The following is a 12,526-nucleotide window of genomic DNA, read 5'->3' as shown; positions in this document are numbered from 1 at the left end:
CTGTACCTTTTCTGTGTCTAGATATACAAATATTGTTGTGTGACAACTGACTACAGTATTCAGTAAAGTCACATGCAGTGCAGGTTTGTAGCCTAGGAGCAATATGCTATACCACATAGCCTGGGTATGCAGTAGGCTATATCATCTATCTTTGTTTAAGTACTCTATGATTGTACAATGACAAAATCACCTAATGACACATTTCTCAGAACATATCTCATTTGTTAAGCAATTCATGACTATATTTGTTGGTAGTAATTTGGTAATTCAGACCAAAAAGTAAAGCTTCTACCGTGGAAATTACAAACACTACTGAGACATTGAAGAAAATGTAAACAAATAGAGGAATACACCTTCTTCATGAATTAGAAAGTCCAATACTGTAAATATATCTGCCCTCTTCAAATAATCTATAAATTCAGCACAAATTCAATCAAACTTGCAGCAACTATTTCTTAGTAGAAAATGACATGTCAATCCTAAGATTTATATGTAAGTGCAAAGGGCTAAGAATATCTAAGACAACTTTGAAGAATAACAACGTTTAACAATGTTTGCCACCAGACATGAATATTTATTATAATTAAGCCTGTGTGGGATTGAAGTGAGAACAAATCATCTATATAACGTTACCTAATTTATACAATGGTATCACATAAGTGGGAAAAGGATTATCTTTTCAGTAAATAGTACCAAGTTAACTGATTAGTCATTTGAAAAACATGAACCTTAACTCTCCCCATCATACACAAAACATCAATTCTTGATTGTTTGTAGAACTCAATGTAAAAGGCAAAAAAAATGAAGTTTTCAAAAGAAAATATAGAAAAAAATCTCAACAATTTTAGGGTAACTTATTATTTCTTAAACAAGACATAAAAAGCACTAGCCATAAAGAAGATTGATAAATCAAACTCCATTTATCAAGAAAGATTGTTAAGAGAAAAAAATAAAGCAAAGTTTAGGTTGGAAAAAGATATTCGCAATGCATAGATCTGACAAAGGACTTGTATCCAACTTCTATATCAGTAAGAAAAAGAAAACTATTATTTTTAATGGGCAAAAGATTTGCATAATGACTTCACATAAGAGGATATAAAAATGGCACTAATCACCAGGTGATTGCAAATTACAACACAATGAAATACCATTTCACATTCACCTAAATGGTTAAAAGGATAAAGGTTGAAAATACATACTCTCGATGAATATGTGGATCAACTAGACATCTTATATACTGCTGGTGAAAATGAATTGAAATGACCACATTGAAAAACTGCTTTTTGGTTATTCCAAAGCCAAATGTACACATCTTATGACCCAGCCATTCTACTTCCATGTATATTAAAAATAAATATATACACATACACAGGAAGGGACATGAACATCACACCAGCATTTTTCCTAATAGCCCCATAATAGACACAACCCAATGTCCATTGATTAGGAGAATGGATAAACCGTGGCATATTCACACAATAGAATATCATACATAGAAAAACTAAACTAACTTTGGCACAGGCAATAGCATAGAATAATATCACAAAAATAATGTTGAGCATGACATGTCAAATATAAGGGCATATACTGGATGATTCTGTTTACAGTAATTTCAAAGACAGTCAAAACTAATCTAGGTGTTAGAAATCAAAAGAGTGCTTACCTTGGGAGAGGGTGGTGGCAGGGGAGAGGTTAATAACTGGGAGGGAATATGAGAGGGGCTCCTGAGGTAATGTTCTAATTCTTGATCTCGGTGGTAGTAACATGGATACACTAAGTTTTGTTTTTTTTTAAATCCTTGAATTTCTAGTCCTATAATTTGTGTACTTTTCTATGTGTCTTTATACTTCTGTTTAGAAAATTTCATAAAACTACTTTAAAAGTCTTCATTCCCTTCAACTCCAAAATTCTACTTCTATGAATTTTCCTAAGTGAATATCAGAGATAAACACAGAGACCTATGACAAGAATGTTCGATTATGTCACTCTAGTGAAAAAGTGAAATGAAATCTCCCCAAATAGAACTGCATTTATATAATGAAATATGTTGCATCTATTAAAATAAATATCATGAAAAACATCCTATTACATTGAAAAATATTCATGACATATTAAAAATATAATAAAAATAAATTATGGTTTTGATTTTCCATACATATTTTACATATCAGTATTGACACACAGCAAAGGACCTGAATAGATATTTCTCTAAAGCAAACGTACAAATGGCTAACAAGCATATGAAAAAAAATGATGATCCTCCCTAATCAGCAGGGAAATGCAAACCAAAGCCACAATAAGATAACATCTTATACCTGTTAGAATGACTATTATCAAAAAGACAAAAGATAAGTGTTGGCAAGGATGTGGAGAAAAGAGAACCCTTGTACAATGTTGATGGGAATGTAAATTAGTATAATTATTGTGGAAAACAGTATGGAAGATCCACAAAACATTAAAAATAGAACTACCATATGATTTAGCAATCTTATCTCTAGGCATATATCCAAAAGAATTGAAATCAGTATTTTTAAGAGATATCTGCCCTCTCATGTTTACTGCAGCACTGTTTGCAATAGCCAATATATGGAATCAACCTGAATGTCCATCAATAAATGAATGGTTAAAGAAATTGTGGCATATAAACACAATGGAATTCTATTCAGCCTTAGGAAAGAAATAAATCCTGTCATTTGCAACAACATGGATTGAACTGGAAGACATGATGTCAAGTGAAATAAACTAGGCACAGAAAGGCAAATACTGCATGATTTCACTTACATGTGAAATCTAAAAAAGTCAAACTTAGAGAAACAGAGAAAAATGGTGGTTACTAGATCCTAGGGGGTGGGGTGATTGGGGAGATATTGATGAAAAGATGCTCAATTTCAGTTAGACAGGAGGAATAAATCCTAGTGATCTATTGTAACTCATGGTGACTACTGTAACAATAACGTATATGTGGAAATTACTAAAAGTAGATTTTAAGTGTTCTTACCACAAACAATAAGTATGTAAGGTAATGAATATGTTCTATAGCTTGATTTAGTCATTCCACAATGTTTATTTCACAATATCGCATTGTATATCGCGACAATAATAACAATTTTTATTTGTCAAGTTTTTAGAAAATTTAAACATTTACACATAGATTTTCATATTTGTGAATGTGAATGAAATATATGCACACTTTATTAACCTTTAGAGGAGTATTACAAATTATACATGACATGATTTTAATTTAATTTTTAATATTTTTGGTCCTTTTTCAAAGTTACCACACAGACAGAATATTATTTTATATGTTGTATATGTTAAATAGAAATAAATAATAAGTAGTACTGGTTGGGTGGCTATTCCTCTGAAATATTAGCAATGATAAAATTACTATTATAACTTAGGTTTATAACATATTTCAGGTACTTTATGATGGATTTTACTTATATTCAGTTTCTTATTCTACCCGTGATCCTATGAAGTACATAACATTTTCTAAAATTATCAAGTGAGGATATTAAGGATCAACGATATAAATAATATTCATGAGGTTACTAGTAAGTAACAAAGATGGCACTAAATATCCAGGTTTTATTGACTTCATACTCTACTCTTTCCTTCCCTCTTCCCTCTCAAAACTTACTTTCCGGTATCTTTTGAAAGTGATATCATTTGATAAATGCATCTATTTAAACTTATGCTTTACAAAAGTTATTTGCGTGAGTACAATCTATACCCTTAATACTTATCATTAAAGCAATATACATTTAGAAGTCAACTTCAATAATAACATAAATGAAATGCATACAAGTAAACATATTTTGAAAACAAATATTAATATGAATATTTTGAAAATTAAAACATTACTGTTTGACATTTGTTAATTTTATAGGGACTAGAAGAAGAGTTAGATTGCTTATCAAATGCATTTTTGGATTATGATTAATCCAAAATCATGTTTAAATGATCATGATATAATTGTGATAAGCATCTTCTCTATTGTGGCAGGCTTGTTATTTTATAATAGAAGCACAGATAAGTTGTTATAAAGATTAAAAACAGTAACAGAGAATTTCCAATTCAAATAAGTAACAATTTACATGATATTTTAGCATTATTTTCAAAAAATTTAATGTAAATGCTGAATTCGGAAACTTTTGTACTTAAAAATATGATGACTTGATTGAATTTTAACCTAATTTTAAAATCCTGTCTCATATAATTCCTAACTAAATACCAGATGAATGAAATGTTACATGTAAAAAACTGAACTGTAAAAGTAATGAAAATATGGGAGGCTATTCTTATAATCTTAATTAAAAGCCATAAAGTAATGATTCACATTCATAGCAGTATAAAATTTCTTTACATAAAAAATCAACTAAGCAAAAGAAAAAGGCAAAAACGATTCATCTTTTTGACAAACACTCTTGAAATAGAAACATTCTCACAAACCCATAGAAAAAAGACAAATACTCAATTAAAAAGGATAATGAGGAATAGACCATTTATGAAATAACTATAACTGACCCATGTATAGGCCTATTAAAATTGTTTAACTTCACTAGGAAAATTCAAATAGGGAGGTGTAATATTGCACCTATTGATTTAACAAAGATTTAAAACACTATCTTGCACTGCAATACAATAGTCTCATACAACAGAAATTGTGTGGTGAATTAGGTCTTCTCATTACTGATAGCAAGCAAATAAATTGAAATATCTCTGGGAGTGGGGTTGGGTGTGGATGAGGTAGGTTTTTGTAGTTCATATCTAAAGTCTAGAACATTTTATTGCACTTAGACCAGAGATTTTACTTTTAAAATTTCAAACAAAATTTCTGCAATGAATATATACTTCTTTTAAAAAAGAAAATCACTATTTTAAATACAGCTACACATGTGTACTTCTATAGAAATAGGTATATGTATGTAGTACCTAAAATGTGCCAAGCATATATATCTATCAACAACATCTAATAACAACTCCATAATACAGGTAGTGTTACCGTTCCCATTGTATGCATGTGTCTTGTACAAGGTCAGATAGCTGTTAAATGGTAACCAAGCTAGGATTTGAACCCAGGAAGTTAGGCTTTGAAGCCCATCCTGTTAACCACTATACTATTTTACCTCTCATTCCCTTTAGCTATATGACTGAGAAAATATACTATATGAGTACAGAAGAAAGTTTGCTTTTTGTTTACAGCATTTCTCAAAATAAATTCCTTTAGGTATTGATTGGACCTTACTTTCAAATTTCTTCATAATTTTGAAAGTAAGTGGGATGATAGAACCCTATTTTCCTTGCCACTATCAAATTCAGTTTTCAAAATTGCCACTCATTGATTCTCTTGCTTAAAATTGTATGACTGATTTCCAATAGCCTCCAACTTCTTTAGTCTGTCTTTATTAAAAAAAATAGTTCCTAACAATCTGACACTATCTTCCATTCTTCAAATCTTCCTAATAACAGAGCACTTCTTTTGGTCTGTTCCTCTGACATTGTGTACTCTGTCATTAAAATGTCTTCTTTTCCCTCAATAAAATATCTCTTTTCCTTATTGACACATATAAAACTCTTCCCAGTCCTTCACATTTTTGTAATAAAAGTGCCACCTCCTCAGAGAAGATAGTCTAATCCCTCTGGAAGGAAATAATGATTCTATCTAATAAACTCTACCATTTATTACCTGGGCTACTTCATTAGACACTGTCAGTTATTACTTTTTTCTTTATTTTACTATTCTCTTCCAACTTATGTCTTCTTTCTTGTCTCTCCCCAAAAGCTAGAATACTCACACATACACACAGCCACAATTGAATTTTACATCTTTATATACCATTAGTAACTTTTCTTACGTGATATAGCATTTGTTAAATGAACAATCATACGAAACAATCAATCATTTGCTAATAAAACAGAAAAGAGAAGGTAAATCTCTTGAAAACGCTTATGTTCTTATACACGACATTAGAAATGTTTCTCATTTTAGTCTATGTGTGAATATCCAAGTTCATTAGCACAGTCAGAACAGGTGTTACTTGGCAGCTGGGCTAGTGAAATTTGATTTGAGGAACACAGAGTAGAAGAGGGTAGAATCTGGTCAGTCAAGAGGACTAAGGAATAAAATTCTTGATATGTTTTCTGTCAGTGACCTTGGTGTCATGGATTCTGGGGCTGGAGACAGGACTAGGTATTAATTAAATTGCAGCACTAGTGGTAATATTCGTGAAATTAATTCAATGAATATTTACCTAGTAGCTATTTTGTTACAACTGCTGCCCTATGTTGCTTCTGTAGTTGATTGCAGTTGGCCATTGTATGGCTACATATAAGTCTCTAACGTCAATATCCCTCTACGTTGAAAATAGCTAAATAACAGCACACTCTGAATGCATTTTAAGCAAATACTCTCTTGCCGGCAAAAAAAAAAAAAACAAAAACAAAAACAAAAACAAAAAAACTACCCCAAATTAGTAATACCAATTCAATAATTCATGGAAACCATTATGTTCTTTTGGACAAAATGCATGTAGTATGAAATATTTGGAGAGTCCATTTTTGCCTCACGCATATTTTACCAACAATACTTTAAAGTCACTGGAGAACCAGACTTAGCAAAGATATATTCCCAGGCACAATACTCGATTATTTTTACAACTGGTCTCATGGTAAAAGATCCCTCACTAGAGGTCGTTTGTTTTCTTTCCCTCTGGAAATTTAATAAAGTAATAATGAATATATGACTGAAAAATACATTGTGGTTATATGCCACCAGATATTTTAAAACTATAAATCCATATACAGTGTAAAAGTGACTCATTACAAATCATTTTTATGACAGTCAGCCCCCAGTGGCATAGCTCTTAGAATATTACTTTAAAAGTAAGTGGATTTCCTTTTCAAAGTATGTGGATTTTACTTACGCTGTTTATAGAGCTATATTTCCTACATTGTTTTCACTTTTAAGTATATAATAACAGTGAAGTCCCCTGTATCAAATCACAGTGTATGTTAGTTTTATTGCATAACCACTTCATTACCACATGTGGATTTTGTTATTTTTCTTAAGACCTCAAACATAATACATTATGGGGTAAATGAACATTTCTAGCAAGATTTCAAAGTCAGTAAAATTTGATGTACAATAAATAGGTTTGCAGTCCTTGGAGAACTCTGTCCTTATTACCACACTAAAACCATATCGACTTTTCAATAAACTTTGGTGTTCATGAGCAGTATTCTTATTCATTAATTTATTTGTTTGCAGTATAAGCAACTAACTCCATGGTCAGAGAATACTTAGTAATATACATGAGTACATGGATAATATTTTTTGACTGTTCACCTTGATCTAAACCTACCCTAAAGTTGGGTAACAAGTGCTTTAATGGCTCCTGGAGGCATTAGACAAATAGGTGAATAGGTGACATTGATTTGCTGAAACCTCAATAGTTCTCATTTATCTTCTAAAATGGATTTTATAGACAAATAGACAAATAGAAGTGAATAGGTGACATTGATTTGCTCAAACCTCAATAGTTCTCATTAATCTTCTAAAATGGGTTTTATAGGGATTTATACCCATCTAACTATCCACCTACTCACACACTCTTCACTCCATAATGTGATTTTGGTCACATACTGTTTAAACCCTGAGGACAATAAAATTCAAAGAAGTTAAAATGTAATTTAATCTCTCTCTCTCTCTCATACACACACACACACACACACACACACACACACACACACACACACACAGGCCACAGAATATGTTGTTACAAATTAACCCCGTATTTTTCTCCCTCTCTCCCTCCCAGCCTTACTCTAAACAAAGGCTCTACGAAGTACCACTAAACAAGGGCTACTTTATTCTCACACTCTCCCATCAGAAATCTTTGATCTTGTTCGCTTGAAGGACCTTAGCAGCAGCCTGGCTGATATAGAAAAATGTCCCTTGGGTTTGTAGGAGATATCATTTTTAATATTTTTGTTTGTTTTGTTCATTTGTTTGATAAAAATTCAAGGAAAACTAAGTCATGATCTATACAATTTTACCCAAGCAACAAGAACCATACAAATAACAATACCTTGATATTTATTTAGGCCCTGAGGTGTCTGTTAAAATTTGGTTTCTTAATAGAATTAAAAAAAAAAAAAAAAAAAAAAAAAACCTCTCCTTCTTTTTACTTTTATATAAATCACTGCACTCCAGAATACAGACTTCAGGGGGAGAAAAAGGGAAAACTACACCACATGATCACGTATCCTCAAATTCAGAAGTTTCACTTGAGAAACAATTTAGCTGGGGATAGTGGTGCATGCCTATAATCCTAGCACTCTGGGAGGCCGAGGAAGGAGGATTGCTTGAGCCCAGGAGTTGGAGACCAGCCTGGATGGCAACATAGTGAGACTGTCATTTAAAAAAAAGAAAAAAAAGAAGAAAGAAAGAAAGAAAGAAATAAAGGAAGAAAGAAAGAAAGAAGGAAAAACAAAACAATTTATCAAAATATAACTTTAAATTTAAATTTATTAAACTTAAATACAATTTAAATATCAGTTCCTTAGTTGCACTTACCACATCTCCAGTGCTCAAAACCCACATTGTATTAGACAGGGCACAGAAAGACCATACTCATTACAAAAAAGTTATCTTGAACAGTGTTACAAGCCATACTACACTATTTGCTTATGCATCTAAAAAACTTGCCAATCTTCATGATTTTTTAAAAGCATAGCATTTTAGAAAATAACTAATTAGTGGTGTTCAAATATATATACCAATTTGACAGTTTTGATAATATGACCATGAATTGCTGCTTTTAATTTCAATATTTTCTGTCTAGAAAGCTTGTTTTTCTCTAAAACTCATTCTCTAAAAAACAAAACAAAACACAAAAAGAAAACCACCACACTGAAAAGAAATCCTATTCCTTTGCCTTTGTCTGAATGGAATCATTATATTGTCATGTTTAAACATATAAATATTAAAAAATATTTTCTATCAAATGGCATGACCCGCATAACTCACATTTATCTTTTCTATGTGTAATATTCATATTGTTGCAATTTGACACATTATTTTTATTTATACTATGAAGCAAATGCATATTGCTTATCCACTCAATGAAACATGGCTAACAAAGAAGAAAATCAATGTCCCTGGGACTTTTAATCTTACTGACAAGTAAAATAATAATATCATATAGAATTGCTACTCCTGGAAATGGTGATGCTTAGGAAGGTTTTTGAACACAACATTGGGAAGAGTTGGCATTGGCATATGTTAACTTGTAGCTTTACTAGTTGTGCAACAGTATGAGGAAAGTGAACACAATTCAAAGATGGGTTGATCTCTTCCTGCTAGCCAGAAGAGAAGAGAGCAAAGAAAAAAAGAGAATATGGCTATCAATTTGAAAAAGAAAAATACTTGATTTCTTTGGAAACAATAAAAGAATCAGGGCAAAAGTCAGGTGTCAAAATAGTTCTATATTCTGCCAAGATTGTTGCCATAACCCCATTTCAACCGGAGACTTGGGCAGAGGGCAGCAAACTGTGGCTTATCGATCACATTCAGCCACCACGTCTTTGTACAGTTTGAGAACTAAGAATTAACACTTTAAGAAATAGAAAATAGTTAATAAGTGGGTGATACATGAATATTATATGAAATTCAACTTCGTGTCCCCAAATAAAGTGTCATGGGACACAGCCATGCCCATTCATTTATGTGTTGCTATGTATTATGGCTGCTTTTGATCTATAATAGCAGTGTTGAGTAGTCATGGCAGAGACCTATTGGCCTGCAAAGCCTAAAATATTTACCATCTGGACCTTTATAGAAAGTTTGCTGACCTCTGCTCTAGGTGTTCAGGGAGTTGTGGCCCAACCTCCAGTCCATCTAAGTCTTGGCCCAGCCTGTATTTCAGAGCGGCTTTAATGGGTGAGTTGTTGAGGGCAGTACAGGGCTTCAATGTATGAGAAATAATTGTGGCCCAACCTCCAGTCCATCTAAGTCTTGGCCCAGCCTGCATTTCAGAGCGGCTTTAACGGGTGAGTTGTTGAGGGCAGTACAGGGCTTCAATGTATGAGAAATAAACAGACTTTTAAATGTAGTATCCATTAATCTACCCATATTGGAAAATGGACAAGACAGCACCCTTCAGTGGAAATTTTTAAAAATCCACAACCCTCCTGGCCTGTTTTTGAGGTACTTTGTAGCCAGTATGTACAAATGTCTGATTTGGCTGGGCCATCCATCTGGGACCAGCTAGCTGAAGCTTGCAATTGCAGTTAGCTGAAATTTGAAACTTGAACATTTCAAGTGGTAGACGTTTAGCAATAATGAATTATCTACCTCATTATTTTATATCTTTTTAATTTGCATTCCAAGAAGTTGTGCATTTCCAAAAACAGTGAAAGAAAATAAAACTAGAATTTTAAAAATGGAAATGATATGTCAACATAAAAGCCAAAAAAAAGCAAATTTTAAAAATACTGTTATTATACCCTGTAAATTACATGCAGCCTTGATGGGCATAGAACTTCACTGGTTAGTATGGTAGCCACTAACCACATGTAGCTATTGAGCACCCAGAATATGCCTATTTGGAATAGACATATGCTGTAAAATACATACTGGATTCCAAAGGCATAGTACTGAAGAAAAAAAAAAAAAAAAGAATACAAAATATTTTAATTCATTCAGGCATCACTTAATGACAGAAATACATTCTAAGAAATGTGTCGTTAGGTGATTTTATCCTTATGCAAACATCATAGTGTAGTACCTACATAAACCTAGGTGGTATAGCCTACTACACACCTAGGCTATATGGCATAGCCTAATGCTCCTGGGCTGCAAACTTGTGCAGCATGTGACTGTACTGAATACTACAGGAAATTCTAACATAGTGGCAAGTAGTCATGTATCTAAACATACCTAAACATAGAAAAGGGTATGGTAAATCGACTGTATTATAATCCTATTAGATCACCAATGTACATATAGTTTATCATGGACCAAAACGTCATTACACATGGCATGACTATATTTTTATACTGATTGCAATGTCAAAATGATACAATTTTAGATACACTGGGTTAAATAAAACATAACCAAGTAAATGTCACCTGTTTATTTTTACTATTTTAATATGGCCGTTAAGATTAAAATAACATATGTGGCTCACACTATGCTCTGTAATAATGCAATAGCAGCATTTATTCTATAGTAGGAAGAGCAGAAAAATATTACATGAAAGATCATCCATATATGTCAAAAGTCAAGTGCCTTTTAGTAGATCTTCTAAGTTGATTATTTTTATAAAAGTTAAGAGGTAAAGAGGTTTTCTTATTAACATCAAATTTTCTTGCCCCCACTAAATAAATGCTGAAGAAATATTTTAAGCAAGCGTTATGAAGGAGCATCAAATATTAGCTTGTCTTGAACAAGCTGTCCCCAGTGTGTTTCCTAGGCTTATTGAAATGAAGCAGCCTTATGTATGTTAATCCCATGTGGTTAATTTCTGACCTCCATGTTTAATTGATCTCTCATACTAGGGCCTCCAGCAACTGTCCTCCAACCAGGTTGTGCATGAACCCAGAACCCTACAAGTTTGTTTGAAGCACACTGCTTGCCCAACATTTTTGGCCCCCAGGCTGCATATCACACAACTCTATTTTTTCATTAACTTCTGGTCTGATGGGGAAGGTACTGAAAAAAGGAACAGCTGTACATGAATAATGTTACTGTCACACACAAAAACGGGAAAGGGAGGGAGGGAAAAGATGTGGCCTCCATTCCCAGGTCTCACACGAGGTTGCCTGGTGGTCGTTTCCCTTGCAGGAGGGATAGGCAGGGTAATCAAGGGGTGGAAAGAGAGAGGCATGTGGCAAAAAAGGGAAGTGAGAGTTGGGGTATTACACCAGTGCTGCATGCAGGGGAGGGGACAGTAACTAACAGAGGACTGGAAGCCAGGCAACCTGACTTCTAATACCACCTCTGCCACTACTTGTAGAATCCTGAGTATCCTTGGAACTGAAAAAATGCCGACATTTGATTAGATTAACTCTGAGGTCCCTTCTAACTTGACTGTTCCATAAGCATTTTGTCTCTGGCAGGGAATAGAGGAGTATACACAGCCCTGAACGTGTCACTGAGTTTAAAGGAGACAAAGACTGTGTCTGCCTGACACCTGGATGCCTGTGAACACAAAAGATGTTCTCTGAGGGTTTATTGGGAGCCTGTGACACAGGCCTAAAATGTGGAAAATCCCGTGACAACAGGATACCCTGTCACCCTAAGCAGATGTAAGCTTAATTTTCATCACAGCAAGATAATGAGCAATATAATAGAGCCTAACAAAGCAATTTTGGATAAGGGCTTAACACAATCAACTGCTATGGTGTTCCAGCCATTTATTTACAGGGTTAAAGCGTCTTTCCTCCAAAGCTGGGATTCCTGCCAGATAACCTGTGTAATGGAACTAGTGCAATGACCTACACCAAATGGCTAAAAATTTTG

The 12,526-nt window shown here is 33.3% G+C and overlaps 1 protein-coding gene across 1 annotated transcript in view; it reads right to left on the bottom strand.

Moving 5' to 3' along the window:
* Window positions 1-12,526, bottom strand: part of DMD (dystrophin) — a 2,292,995-nt gene that overhangs the window by 767,685 nt on the left and 1,512,784 nt on the right. The window lies entirely within an intron of this gene.

The sequence above is a fragment of the Piliocolobus tephrosceles genome, chromosome 12, assembly GCF_002776525.5.
Source record: "Piliocolobus tephrosceles isolate RC106 chromosome 12, ASM277652v3, whole genome shotgun sequence".
NCBI classification, from domain to species: domain Eukaryota; kingdom Metazoa; phylum Chordata; class Mammalia; order Primates; family Cercopithecidae; genus Piliocolobus; species Piliocolobus tephrosceles.
Note: the sequence above shows the minus strand (reverse complement) of the source record. Positions and strands in the feature narration are given on the sequence as shown.